Source organism: Eublepharis macularius, chromosome 13 (genome assembly GCF_028583425.1).
Source record: "Eublepharis macularius isolate TG4126 chromosome 13, MPM_Emac_v1.0, whole genome shotgun sequence".
NCBI lineage: Eukaryota > Metazoa > Chordata > Lepidosauria > Squamata > Eublepharidae > Eublepharis > Eublepharis macularius.
This window is the reverse complement of record NC_072802.1, coordinates 3,284,860-3,299,363: the sequence shown is the minus strand read 5'-3', so window position 1 is coordinate 3,299,363 and position 14,504 is coordinate 3,284,860. Positions and strand designations below refer to the sequence as shown.

Genomic DNA, 14,504 nt, shown 5'->3' with positions numbered 1-14,504 from the left:
TTCGCTTTGCAGAATCCTCCCATGGGCTGACACAAGCACCTCTCCACTTCTCAGGGGCTCCCTCTGGAAGCTGTGCCTTTGATTCTGAAGCTGGTGGACACATGGAAGCTCAGAGCTAGAGGCGTATGATCATTTTTTCACAGCGTTGCAGGGTATGAAAGATACTGCCAAATAAGGAGCGATGTTAATCTGTAAGAGCAAAATAAAAAAGGAGTCCAGTGGCACCTTAAGGAGCAGTCGTAAATAGGTATACTCAGAAGTAAGTCCCATTTTATTCAGGAGAAGGGGCTTAGTCCCAGGAAAGTATTCTTAAGATTGTAGCTTTAAGGACTAATATAATCTGTTACTGCATAAGCTTTTGTTAGTCAGAGTTTTCGTTAGAGGAGAGAAAGAGGGATCTTTCCCAGCTATTGCTTCTGGTTAATGTGATGTTTAGTATTTCAAAAGCCTGCACAAGGAGGACTTAATAATCTCCCTGTTTTCTAGACCAAGATGGCTATGCCAAGCCCACTAGCAGAGGCCTTACAGAGCTCCACAAATAGGGCCTATTTGACCCGAGTCTGCGACATTCAGAAGCAGAACATTTGTTCTTTCTGAGCTCAGTGTTGAAGGACATTGTGCTTCCCACACTGATGGAGTCCAACTAACTTTTGCTGACTCAGTTAAAGAGCTGAGGAGTTATACCGGGCCCAGCATTACTGTTAAAGAAGCAGTTTGATGCAGCTGCAAGAAATGCATTCTTCCATCTTCTGTTAGCCCATAAGTGGTCTGGTACCTTGAGTCATCCCATTTAGCCAACTGGATCCATGCCGTGGTGACCTCAAGACTAGACTATTCTAATGCATTGGGTCTGCCATGGAAGTCGACTTGGAGGCTTGAGTTGGTACAGAAAGCTGCAACTTGGTTGCCATTGGGAGCCAGGCAAAGTGTGCATATTAAATCCATTCTGCAGTCACTCTATTGGTTATTTATCAGTCATTGGGTTTAGTTCAATACTTGTTATCACATATAAAGCCCTACATGGCTTTGGACCCTTATACCTATAGGGCAGCCTCTCTTGCTATGCGCTAATATGACAGATTCGCTTATCTGAGCAAAGCCTTCTGAAGGAGCCACCTTGTAAATGAGTAAGATTGACAGCTGCCAATACATATGCATTCTCAGTTGTGTTTTTCACCTTGTGGAATGGCTTGCTCAAGTAAGCATTTCTGTAATTCCTATAAAAGGCTAGTAGGATTAGAATATAATGGAAAGATTCCAAAAAGTGCATGAGAACATGACTGTGGTCTATGCAACTAGTTTACAGTATATATTATCAGTTTACTGTATGTATTATGTTACTCTTGCTGCATTGTGTTCTAATTCTGTCATTCCAGTTTCTGCACTTTTTGACATATCATGTCTAATACCTTTTTGTATTACTTCTAATTGATCACATTTAATATATTTTCCTACTGTTTCTAACTTTTGCAGTCCTAGCCCTATTGCACTGTTTACTAGATATATCCTACTATAATATTTAATTGCATTGATTTGTATGAGCAACTTGCCTTGAGTCCCAAGTAAGAAAGATGAGCTATAAATAAAGTGAACAAATAAAGCCTTTTCCATCATCTGATCACAGCTGCAGTTCATTCCCAGGGCCTGGGTCTAAGGCAGGAGTACACAGCGCCATAGAAAAGGTCTACTCTGAAACGTGCGTGTGCTGAGGAATGCAGGACGGGCAGAGGAGACGTGACTTGTCACGACATGAAGCTGCCTTACACTTGGTCAGGCCACGTCAGCCTGGAGTCTCAGGCTGATATCTTTCACATCATTTTAACGAGATGACGGGGATTGAAACGGCACCTTTTATAATTGAACTGGTGGGCAGGTAGGAGTGATGCTTACCACTCACATACCCCCCCCCCCAGCACTCACACAAAATGGGGTAACAAAATGGGGAAAGGTTGCCATATTATAGTATCTAAAGAAAAAATATTATTTTCCTTTAAAGGCAACATTTTTTACAATGCTTATGCTGAAAGTGTTCCAAGGTGTTTGTTCAGTGGCATTCATCACTCTGGAATATTCATACAAGTTCATTCAATTCACAAAAATGATTATGTCACAGCCTTCCTTGCCCCAGAACCCCTGCGAGAGCCTCTCTTTCTGATACAAGGCGCCATCTGGTGTGTCAGGAACATGGATTAGATCACAATATACTCTAGTTACACACGTGTATTCTAGTGAACTGTGTAGGAACCTCAGTGTAGTTTGTATAACAAGACAGATGTTCCTTTTATCTTGACAGCCAATTAAAAGTAGTGGTCGATGTTAGAGAAAACATTCTTTACTTACTAGAATGGACTGATCATCATCTGCTCATTTCACTTTTTGTCAGCTTTTAGAGATTTATGAAGCTTATCTTCCACCTGTACCACATCATCACGTTTGGTTTTGTAGAATACATGACTGAAAATCTGAAGAATTAGCTAAATCTAAAACCAATCATATTTTTTATATTATTGTCACACGTGCAAAATCTAATTATACCACATGCCAATTAGTATAAAAGATGCCACCAAAATAAGAGACTAGGGTTTTGATGAAGGAAATCTCATGAAGATCTAGGTAAGAAATATATTTATCTTGTGCTTATTGAAAATTCAATGCATTTTATAGTAGATACAATTTTAAGTCAATCTTAATTTGAGAGATGTTAGAAGAGTTAATCCTTGTTGCATGTACATATTCATTAACTATAGATTTCTTTTTAATAATCCTTAGTATTTTAGTATCTTGCTTAATTAAAAAGATTAAAGTTGATCTGAATACAGTCCAACTAAATGGTCTATCCACTGAGTTTGAGAGCACGCAACAATGGGTTTCCATGTTTCTAGACCTTGAAGAATGCTTGGGGAAGTCACACATCAAGATGAATGTTGAGCTGCACACTCATGCACACACTATTCTTTTCAGGGAGGCAGTTGGGGAAATAAGGATCTATTTGCACTTAATCATCATCATCATTATTTATTATGACCATAATAAACGCCAATGCATGTGCATATAATGCCGGTATTGCATCAGCTGCACTGGTTGCCAGTGGAGTACCGAATCAGGTTCAACGTTTTGGTACTAACCTATAAAGCCCTATACGGACTGGGACTGGCATATCTGCGGGACTGCCTATGAACCCCAGAGGACTATTCGCTCTAGCGATAAGCATCTATTAAATATTCCTGGCCCTAGGGAGGCCCGCCTGGCATCAACCAGGGCCAGGGCTTTTTCAGTCCTGGCCCCAGCCTGGTGAAACGCTCTGTCTTATGAGACCAGGGCCCGGCGAAATTTATTAGCATTTCGCCGGGCCTGTAAGACGGAGCTGTTCTGCCAGGCATATGGTTGATGCCGGGCAGTGCCCCCTAGCCGGGGGAGCACAGTATATGCCCTCCCTACTAGTGACACCTCCATCTCTCATACATCCCTGGCAAAATATTCTGGAGATGGCTAAATAGAGGGTTGTCTGGATTATGTGCCACTGTGTTTACATACATATATGTGTGTGTGTGTGTATGTGTGTGAATATGTTTACATGTATTTTAATCTATGTATTGGGATGTTTTATGATTTTAAATTGTATATATGATGAGATATGTTTTTAAACTTGGTTGTGATCCGCCCTGAGCCTGCTGATGTGGGGAGGGCGGAATATAAATTAAATATAAATAAATAAATAAATAAATAAGACCAGCATACAAATTATACAAAGGGAAAATACAATTAAAAGATTAAAAAGTCAGTCTAAGAGCTTTTAAAATGCAGCTCCCATGGTTTAAGAATTAAAGCACAGAATTTAGCCACCTGACATGTAATCATGACATTTTTTTCAGATAAAAATCAATGTAGCCTTGCCTTATTGGTAACTATATGACTGGGGAGCATATCAACTGATGGGGTAATAAATCTAAGACGAACTTCCCTATAAAATGGACAGCTAAAAAACATATGCTCTACAGACTCGACCTCTCCTGAAGAGCATGAGCACAACCTTTCTGGGAAGGGAATTTTATTATACCTGCCTTTGATAACTGCAGATGGAAGAGCAGAGCACCTAGCTAGAGTAAACGCTCCTCTAAGATTATTTGCCTCCATAGAGGCCAAATACGTTGCTGGCTCAAAAGTGCTTTTAACTTTTAGCAGCACCTGAAGTTTTGATGCATTGGAAATGTCAGATTGATGTTCGATGTCCTCTATCCTTTGTTTAGCCCTTTTGTTTGTTCAGCTCCGTAAGAGAAGAGTACCTGGGAAGAGAAGCCTATTCTATTAATATAGCCTTAAGCCAGATGGATTGAAAATAGGGATGTGCGCTTCGGGTTCCTGAAACCAAGATCGGGCCCAATTTGGGTTAATTTGCAATTCCCGAATCAGCCGCAGCACAGCTGGGCCAATTCGGGAAACCCAAAGCAAGGTTTCCCAAAGCGTTTCAGAAGATGGCAAGAGGAAACAGTGCTTCCCTTCCCGTGGCTTTCGCACAATGGAAGGGGGGATGAGGGGAGTGAGAGAGGAAGGAGAGGGAGGGGGAGAGGGGGGTGATCAGGGAAGGGAGATTGGCTTAGAGAGAGTGCCAATCCCTGCAGCAGAAGCTCTTGCCTTCCCTTGCCAATTGGGATATTCTCTGGGAGGACAGGTTGTTGTTGTTGTTGTTTTATTTCAATGCTGCTGCAGTGAAAGGATGATGGATTTCAATTGCTTAAGCAATTTCCTCTGTGTTGCATCATGGCTTTCCTGCTGAACCTGACTGACGGTCTGCAACTGGTTTGAGAGTCACTAGACTCACTGGAGGTTTTTTTCTGTTTGGGGGAGGGGGTTGTGTCTCTTGTCTTGGTGGGTTGAGGGAAGGGAAAATTGTGGGTGGCTGTACTTTAGATTTTAAATCATCTATTTAATTATTGCTTTTTGTTTGCTGAATTGCTTTGCTGTGTGTAGGGGGTTGTTTTGGGGGAGATTTCTGAGAGTGTTCTAAAAAGAAGCTTTAAAAAGTTTTTTTTAGTTGTAGGTCTCTTTATACTTTTCCCTTACAGTTGTTCCCCTTTCATCAGATTGGTTGTATTGGTGGTGGTGGTGTGTGTGTGGGGGGGGGGGTTGTTCAATTAGTTTACTTCTAGTTGCACTCACTTGCTTCATATGGTTTTGTGTATTTTAAATTAATTTTTTCTTAGTGTGATTTTCTGGTGATTCTCTGGTGTGAAGTTGTTTCTCTTGCATTAGTTTGGTTATGTGGAGGGGGTTCAGTTTACTTCTAGTTGCAAAAGTGTCCCTGCTTCATATATGTGTAAAGGTTAGTCCTCATGGGGAATAATGTGGCTGGGGGCACATTCTTTGGGGGGGGCATAACATAGACCCCGAAGTCCAATCTCCCTGAAACTTGGGTGGTCATGAGAGGAGGGTTGGGAGAGGGTCCCCTCCAGGTTTGGTGAATTTTGCTTGCAAAATGCCACCCCCAGCCACCTGGAATCCTCTTCCCCATTTTCCCATAGGGAACAATGGAGATAGGCGGCAGTTGGGGGCACTTTCTTGGGGGGGCATAACATGGCCCCATGAAGTCCAATCTCCCTGAAATGTGGGTGGTCATGAGAGGAGTGTTGGGAGAGGGTCCCCTGCAAATCTGGGATTATTAGGGAAGAAAATGCCCCCTCCAGGCCCTTGGATAGCTGGGAGCAGCATTTCCCATTGGAAGCAATGGCTGAATCTTCCCTAACAATCTCGAATCGGCTTAAATACCCAAACCCACTTGCCGCTTCAGGTTTTTCTGATTTTTCCCCTCGCTTTGGGTAAACCCAAAGCTTTAAGATGGTGGTCCTAAAAATGTTCCATAAAGCTGCTGCACCAATGATTTGGCCTTATATAACTTCAAGGCTGCAGGAACGAAATGTCTGCCTTGAGTTTTACAAAATTTCAGTATGGCATTTGCCAGTCTTTCCCCTTGATTGGCAGCATAATTACTGTGTTTCACCCTAGAACCATTGGTCTGTATAACTACATCCAAGTATTTGAAACTTGTTCGATATGATGGCACTTAACCAAAAAAACTGCATAATCCCAAACCCCTTTGATCCAATGAGCTTCTCCTCAAACACTTGAGTTTAAGGAGGAACTCTCAATGGACCCCAAACAAGGTGAGTGTTGATGTGTGCACAGAATGGCAGGAAATTTACTGGCAAAGCAGTGCCAGCATAGCATGCCAGCAAGGTGCACAAGCAGGAAAGCACTTCATTGCCAGCCCACACAGAACAGCACACACACAAAAAGCTTTTTATGATAGTGACAACACCAATGAATTATTTCCTTGCCTTGTAGTTTCGTCTCCATGATGAGGAGTGGGTAATTCCTCCTTTGCTTTATAGCAGCCTATGACTCCTTGTCCCTGTCCATGTCTAAATCCATCAGCCACTGGCCTATCCTTGCACTGTGCATAGAAGTGCACTGAAAGGGAGGGCTCAAGGTTGTATTTTCCTCCATGGGAAAGGAAGTAGAGGGAGGATGGCCTTCTTCCCCCCCTATTTTTTACCAGTAAAAATGGGAGACTGGTAGCCAGCATCCTGTCCAGTCTCCCTTTCTGACTGAAATTGTTAACCCAAGTTAATTGAAGAATATGACAAAATGGTGAGGAAAGCTGAATGAAAGGGTCTCCTTGCTGTGTCAGAAAATTAAAAAATCTGACCAGATGGGTCCTTCCACGTGGAATATTGATTTAAAAAGACTTGAGGGTGTGTGCAGGTGTGAGTGTAATCCATATGCCTGCTACCTCCCCCTCATTTAACAATTTTAATCAGAAAAGACCCAAAAGCCGGAAGACTTTCTGGGCAAAATGAAATTCCTTATACTGCTCCTCGCCTCGCTATCTTTGGAGGAGTCATAGTGAGTGGCCCTGATACCATGGCACTTAAGCGAAGGACTTGAGCGAAGTGCCATTTCCGCACTGATCAACGTGAATGATCAGCTACACATGGGCATGAACGGAAAAAAACCCATGAACATGCTGTTCGTTCTTTGTTGCCACCAACAAACACGAACAGACGAACGGAAATGAATATGTCCTGTTAACGAATGTGTTCGGTTTGTAGTTCGTTGGTGCCAGAGTGGCCCCCGTTAGACTTAGAGAGTCCATATTCACAGGGAGTGTTCAGCAGGCTCCCCTCCGGCCATCACCCAAGTTTGGTCAAGATTGCAATGCAGATCTTTGAGTTATACATTCTCAAATCCAATGACCCCAGGAAACTCCCATTCGACACAATGGGAGCCACCAATTGTCTTTTGCCCCATGTACAAGGGGTGGACTCTAGGGGGTGGGGGGTCTGGCCGCTTGCCGGCAGCACCCCCCATGTGCCCACCCACCAGGCCTAACTTCTTGTTATTTCCAGCGGAGGCCGGAAGGTGGGTTATGTCAGTGGCCACCGGGCCTGGCAGACTAGGGGAGGTGGCGTGGGGCTGCCTCACCCGGAGGGGGCATGAGGTCTGGCTGCTGGCTGGTGGAACCCCCCATGTACCCACCCGCCAGGCCTCCTGGAGGGTACCTTCTGGAAGGTATAAGAGGTGGGTGATGTCATTGGCCACCACAGACCAAAATGACCCAGCCACAATCTGCTAAGAAATTCCTCCAGAAAGACAAGTTGGTGTATGTGGAGGCCTCATACACACAAATACACAACCTGGTGGGTCAGACACCAACGTATGTTCACCAGAAGGTGTACTTGATGGCATTGGGTCTGATGATGTTGTCCGCACCTTGTGTGGTGTGGAGTCTGGACAAAACACACCAGCTGGGCATACATGGAGCACTGGATGCCCCTCCAGTATCGAAGCAGAGGCTGCCTGATGACCCACCATACTGCCTTCGTGGAAAGAATGGCGTTGCGGGACCCATTCCCCCTTCCCTGCAGGAACAGCAGGTGCCATTGATTGGGGCCATCGTGCAAGACAAGTGCATGTGCCACAGTTCCTGAGCTGCCCCTGGTGCCCGAACCTGTCATCTGTGGACATAAACCACTTTCGTGCCTTCACGGAAAGGACGTGAGTCGTGGTAGGACCCATTCCCTCCAGTCAGAGGTGAGAGCCAGTGGCATGGACAGGGGGCACTGTGTTGTGCTACCATCTGCACAACAGCAGCTGAGCTGGACCTGTTGCTGAGAAGCGGCAGCGGCAGACACCAACCACCTTCCTGCCTCCACAGAAAGGAGGGGATGGGGCAGGAGAAGTCATTGGGAAGGGTTGTGGCACTTCCTGAGAGGGAGAGGAGGAAAGAGGAAAGATGAGGTGTTCAGGGAGAGGGGGACCAAGGGATTCAAGCCGCAGTAAGGAGCCGGACCCGGAAGACTCGTTGACAGGAATGGGTGGATCCCGATCCAACAGCAGCCGCTGACATGACCCACCTTCTTGCCTTCCCAGAAAGGAGGGAACGGGGTGGGACAAGTCATTGGGAAGGGTCGTGGCAGTACCTGAGAGGGAGAGGTATGGACCGGGAACTGGAAAACTCCCAAGTGGCTGCTGATCTGACCCACCTTCCTGCTTTCGCGGAAAGGAGGGGATGGGGCGGGACAAGTCTTTGGGAAGGGCCATGGCAGTTTGTGAAAGGGAGAGGAGGAAATAGGGAAGATGACGTGTTCAGGGAGAGGGGGGCCAAGGGGTTCTGGCTGCAGTAAGGAGCCTGACCCGGAAGACCCGTTGACAGGAACGGGTGGATCCCGATCCGACAGCAGCCGCTGACATGACCCACCTTCCTGCCTTTGCGGAAAGGAGGGGACGGGGTGGGACAAGTCGTTGGGAAAGGTTGTGGCAGTACCTGAGAGGGAGAGGTATGGACCGGGAACTGGAAAGCTACCAAGCGTTGGGAGTCCTCATCCACGGAACCCACAGAGGTACTCTGCGGTGGCAGCTAACATCACTCACCTTACTGCGTGAGCGGAAAGGATGGGATGGACGGGACAGGAGACGTAGTTGGGAGGGGTCAGAGTGGTTCCAGAGAGGGAGAGGAAGAAACAGGGCAGTGGCAGCAGCTGCCATCGCCCACCTTCCTGCCTTTGCAGAAAGGACAGGAGTCGCGGGATACATTCCCCCCTGGCTCAAAGGGGTCAAGTCAGTCCTGTTGACAGAGGAGCCACCATACTGTGCAACCGTGCTGTACCACTATACTGTACAATTATATGTGCAATCTCAGTTGAGCTGTCCCAGGTGACCAAGGAGGCAGCAGTAACATGGTAGTTCCTCGTGAGGCGGCTGACATGACCCACCGTCCTGCCTTTGTGGAAAGGAGGGGATGAGCAGGACAGGAGAGGTTGTTCGGAAGGGTTGGAGTGGTTCCACAGAGGGAGAGGTAGAAAGAGGGACCAGCAGCCCCGAGAACTGAGGGGGGCCAGAGCAGTTCCACACCACTCTGAGACACCTCACCTGAGCAGGCAATACAGGCACTACTGATAACAGTTTTGGCGGCACCGGCAGACATCAGCCACCTTCCTAACTTCGCGGAAAGGATGGGATGGACTGGACAGCAGAGGTCTCCAAAAGATTCATAGAAGGAGAAATGGGGACCATGTGAGTGATGAAATGTGCAGACATGAACCACCTTCCTACCATCATGGAAAGGACGGGAGAGAAAGGACAGGAGACGTCACTAGGAACGGTCAGAGTGAAAGCAGCCCTGAGAACTGAGGGGGGGGGCTAGTGCGGTTACCCACCACTTAGACACCTAATCTAAGCAGGTACTACTCACTACTGAGAGCCTTTCCTGCTTTTGCGGAAAGGACAGAAGTCGAGGGACCCATTCCCCCCTGCTCAGAGGGCACAGAGGTTGCAATGGATAGGGGCACCGCGCGGCTCAACTACATGTGCAACAGCTCCTGAGCTGTTGCACAAATGCCCAAAGGAGGCTGCCACCAGCATCACCCACCTTCCTGCCTTCGCAGAAAGGAGGGGATGGGCAGGACAGGAGAGGCTGTAGGGAAGGGTAGGAGTAGTTCCATTCGGAAAAGGAGAGGTAGAAAGAGTGACGTGGAACTTTTCAGGGAGAGGACAAAGGATGTTTCATTAAAAAAAAACCTTTCCTCCAGGGATCCCTCACCCACCTCCTCCTCAAAATGTTGAGAGAGATCCTCTCCCCGCAGCGGAAAGACCTCTTTGGCCTCCTCCACAGCCCCCACAGGTGAATCTGGGGGAGCGGGAGTACTCTCTGCTGCCCCCGAGGCACACCCAGTACTGCTTGCCACAAGGAAACCAGGAGGACTGCCATCACACTTCACCCCACGACCACACGTGGCCACCACAACATGAAGACTCATTGTGCCACCAAACTAGAATTAAGGAGGACAGAAAAGGAGAGAACACTGTGAGCCCTCAGCAGAAGTGCCCACCACAGAGCTTGGCCCTAGGGCTGGGCAGCAGCCCTGGAACCAGAGGCTGAGGCTACAGCCCTAGCCCAGCACACCCAGAAGCCTGAACAGATCAGGCACTGATATTGATAATAATCAATGTGAGCCCTCAGCTGAGGTGCCCACAGAGCTTGGCCCCAGAGCCTGGCAGCAGCCGTGGAACCAGAGGCTGAGGCTAGAGCCTTAGCCAAGCACACCCAGAAGCCTGACCACCAGATCAGGCACTGATAATAATAACAATAATAATCAATGTGAGCCCTCAGCTGAGGTGCCCACAGAGCTTGGCCCCAGAGCCTGGCAGCAACCCTGGAACCAGTAGAGAGATAGATCCCTATCTAACCACACAAAAAAAAAAACCCAGCTCCAATACACTCTCCCTGTCTCTCCCAAAAGGCTAGCAACAGCTCTGTCCCACTCCACTGCTTGCTGAAACTGAAAACCAGAACTGGGAGCACAGTGCCCTTTTATAACCAGAGGTCTCATTGAGAAAAGCAGGAGGTCTGTGGTTGGCAGTTAGAACTGCCTAATAGGGTTTACAGGGATGAGATTGGAGTGCCCATGGCCACAGAACACCCCCCTCCTCCCTCCCTCCCCCTGGTGTCTGCTCCCATATTACCAATTGTTACCAATTTGCAGTTCCTCACTTGGAAGGAAGACCTGCCCATCAAGCTAAGTTGGGCTTTGATTGGGGTGTCCAGGGCGACAGAGGGAGTGCAGATAGAGTTCAGGCAGTCCCTCCCTCCGTTGCCGAGGCAATTGATTGAAGGCTACTGAGTTCTTGTTTCATGAACAGCGGACGAACGCAACGAATAAGGCTTGCGATGACCACTTGTTTGTCTGGAATGGCGCCTCACAAATGGCCCGTTCGCGAACAAACGAATGGCCTGTTCATTGTTTTTTTCCATTCGTAGTGCTGTTCGTGCCCACGTCTATACTGTATGCTGGGATTAATGGAGTTCATCCAATTCCCCATTAGTTCTACAGGTTCAAAATCACTGTAAATTAGGTACAACTCATCAATATACCTTTTAAATAAAAGAACATTATGATGAAATGGATTGACCACCTTGTTCAATATATTTTGCTGCTTCTGCCTGATCATGAAAAGTGTTGCAATACTAGGAGCTGCTTAGCAGCCCATAGCAACCCCTTTTATCTGGAAGAAAAAAATCATTACCAAAGTTAAAGTAATTCTTATCCTAATGTTGTCCAAAAGATTCAGTAAGAACGGAACAGAGGAAATGTTGGATGTAAGTGCCTCCTCCACAACCGGCCGCACATCTTCGTGCAGAATGGAGGTATACAGTGTGGTTACATCCATGGTTACTAGCGATGCACCAGGGGGTATACTAACGTTTGTAACCAATTTAATAAAATCCCTGGTGCCCTGTATGTAAGAGGATGATTTCTTTACCAGTTCCTGGATCATTTCCTTCAACACCTGACCAATGTGCACTATGTACCTTCATTAATAAATTGTGATATTTATATAAGTATTTATTAGCAACTGAGTATTTGAGCATGGCGTACTTTAAGTATTAATGGTTACAAATTGATAATTTCCTCCACAGAAGATCTTGTATCTTTTACTAGTATAGCAGAAGACCTAGCAACTCTAGGAGGATGCTTAGTCTTGTCTCTGACACACTGAAAACTTGAAGGACTGAGTCTGTATATTTTGCAGAGCTTCCTATACAATAGGAAAAAAGGTGAAGGCATTTTGAATCGCAATTCATATTACGTTTGTCTCTACCTGTAGGCATTAGATCCCCTTGTAGAAACGGGGTTTCCTGAAGCTGATCTGAGCATGTCAGTCTTTTGTTTTTAGCTTCTATTCAAAGCTTGACATTATCTTGGGAAACATCAAAGACGTGTACAGTTTCCAGGTTGCTCAGATCACTTCCCATTCCACTTACAAGATTCTGGCAGTCAGAAACAAACTCTTTCTATATTCTGTGTGGTGCTTTGAGGGGCAAAGGAAGAGCTTTTCACTCGGTCCTCACTCATACATTTGCTGTCTGTGTTGTTCTCACAAGGACACTATTCCAGGCCATGTGCTGGGGCACCACATCAGTGACCAATGAGCTGCATGAAATGTACAAATACCTGTAATTCTCCTCACCCAAAACAAAGGCTGCATAACTGTTGGGGCAGATCAACGTCCTCAGCAGTGAGCAAATTTGAGGCTACCTGTATGGAGGTGTCTTAATCCCAAACAGTGGTGTATTAATTGAGCAAGTTGCTGCACAAAAATGCCCCTGTGTACACAGTCCATAACAGTGATTCAGATCTCTGCTGATGTGATGATCTACAGCTGTGGCTAATAATACACCCATGATATACAACAATGATTTGAACAGAGTTTGTCAAAACAACATTGCACATTTATTTATGCAGGTAAGCATCCTAAATCCATAACACCAGATATGGGAAGGCAGAAAGATCCATTCAGATGGACAGATCCCTGAAGGGTGAGCAATGGGAAACCTAGCTTTTCCTTCTGCACTCCTGCAGACCCAAATCCTCCCAAGCTGTGACTCGTTCATCAGTCCAGAAAGGCATTTGCCTTACTGTGAAGGCTGGGGTATCAAGCTACACACGTCTGCTACATTTAAGGAAATGACCTCTGTTCCTTTATGTGGCAAATAGTGAGGATTTTTGTGACTAAAACACCCGCCTGCTGGAAGCCAGATGTCCACTCTTTTATCACTGAGGTTGTGGGACCTGTGTGGAGTAATAGCCGTGTGATTCGGGAGGCTGCAGCGGGAGGGGGCAGTGGTGAAATGGTTCCCTTCTTCCTCTTCCGCCAGCAGAGCACCACTCATGGAAGAGGCAGGAGGGAGTCATTTCACCTTCTTCCCCCTGCCCACTGCATCCTCCCGATTGGTATGGTTCTGACAATCCCAGGAGCAAAATTAGCCCTGGGTGGAAGTGGCTGCTAGGAGGGGGAAATCTGGAAAGATCGGCAATCATGAGCACCTTCCACTGATGGACTGCAGGATCCAACGCATTAACAGCATGGAGTCAAGTACCTAGGAGTGGAATTTTGCTGTGGACACTGTTGTGGCCTGTTTGGCTATAAGAAACAACACTCGGTCAGTCAGGAGATGGAGTTGAGGCAGGCTTAGGGTGGAATCTACAGGTCTGGGTCGCAGCCTTGCTGTATTACGGGAGGAGCCCTGCAGAATCAGGAGCCAACTGGCTTTTCAGATTTCAAGCTGCAATATTCTTTTACTGGCTGACCCAATCAAAAGACTGGTGGATGCCAGCTATCCAGCTATGGCTTATGTGTGTGTGTTTTGTACAGTCAAGTCACTTCCAAATTTGGGTGACCATATGAATTAATAACCTCTAAAATGTCCACTCATTAACAGCCTTTCTCAGGTCTTGCAAAATGAAGGCTTTGGCTTCCTCTATTGAGGCAATCCATCTCATTTTGGGTCTTCCTCTTTCCCTACAGCATTCAACTTTTCCTAACATTATTGCCTTTTCCAGTAAGTCAATTCCTCCCATTGACCATCAGCACTTCAAAGGCCAGTAGGGGGTGGATGGGCATGCACACTGCATCACTTCCAGTGAAAACCATAGAGTTTTTGGCAAATCCTAGAGCACCACCCCAACAGGCAGTGACCTGGCATTCCAACATTTTCCCTTACAGATAAGACAACTTCTGTCCCTCAGCACAGACATGACATACACTTGTATAGTGGCTGTGTCAAGCCACTCTTCCACCAAGGCTGCCTGTGGGCCCTCTGCCATATCACTGTGGTGACTTCCCCAAGTGGGGCTCCCATTGGGCCTCAGAGGTGAAGGGAAGAGCAAGTCCTGGTTTCTTCACTGGCCTGCTATTAACCCCTCTTGCTAGTACTGTCCCATCAGTTTTGGGCCAACCTTCCTCAAGCGTGTCCTTCCCAGCCTAGATTTTGGAGCCCTCCTTTATTCCCCCTCTTACCACCAGCTCCAGCCCCAGGGACCCACCCCAGGGAACTGCCCACAGACCGAGCAATTGGGAGTCAGCTCCTGTCCTCGTGACCCCATCCCCACTTAGCCTTTGGCAGTGGGGTCATTACTAGCCACCTTCAGGTAGCCTTCCCTGTCTGG

The 14,504-nt window shown here is 46.8% G+C and overlaps 1 protein-coding gene across 3 annotated transcripts in view; it reads right to left on the bottom strand.

Annotated features, from left to right (window-relative positions):
• Nucleotides 1–14,504, bottom strand: part of LOC129341379 (diacylglycerol O-acyltransferase 2-like) — a 77,499-nt gene that overhangs the window by 40,325 nt on the left and 22,670 nt on the right. The gene's annotated exons all lie outside the window — the stretch shown is intronic.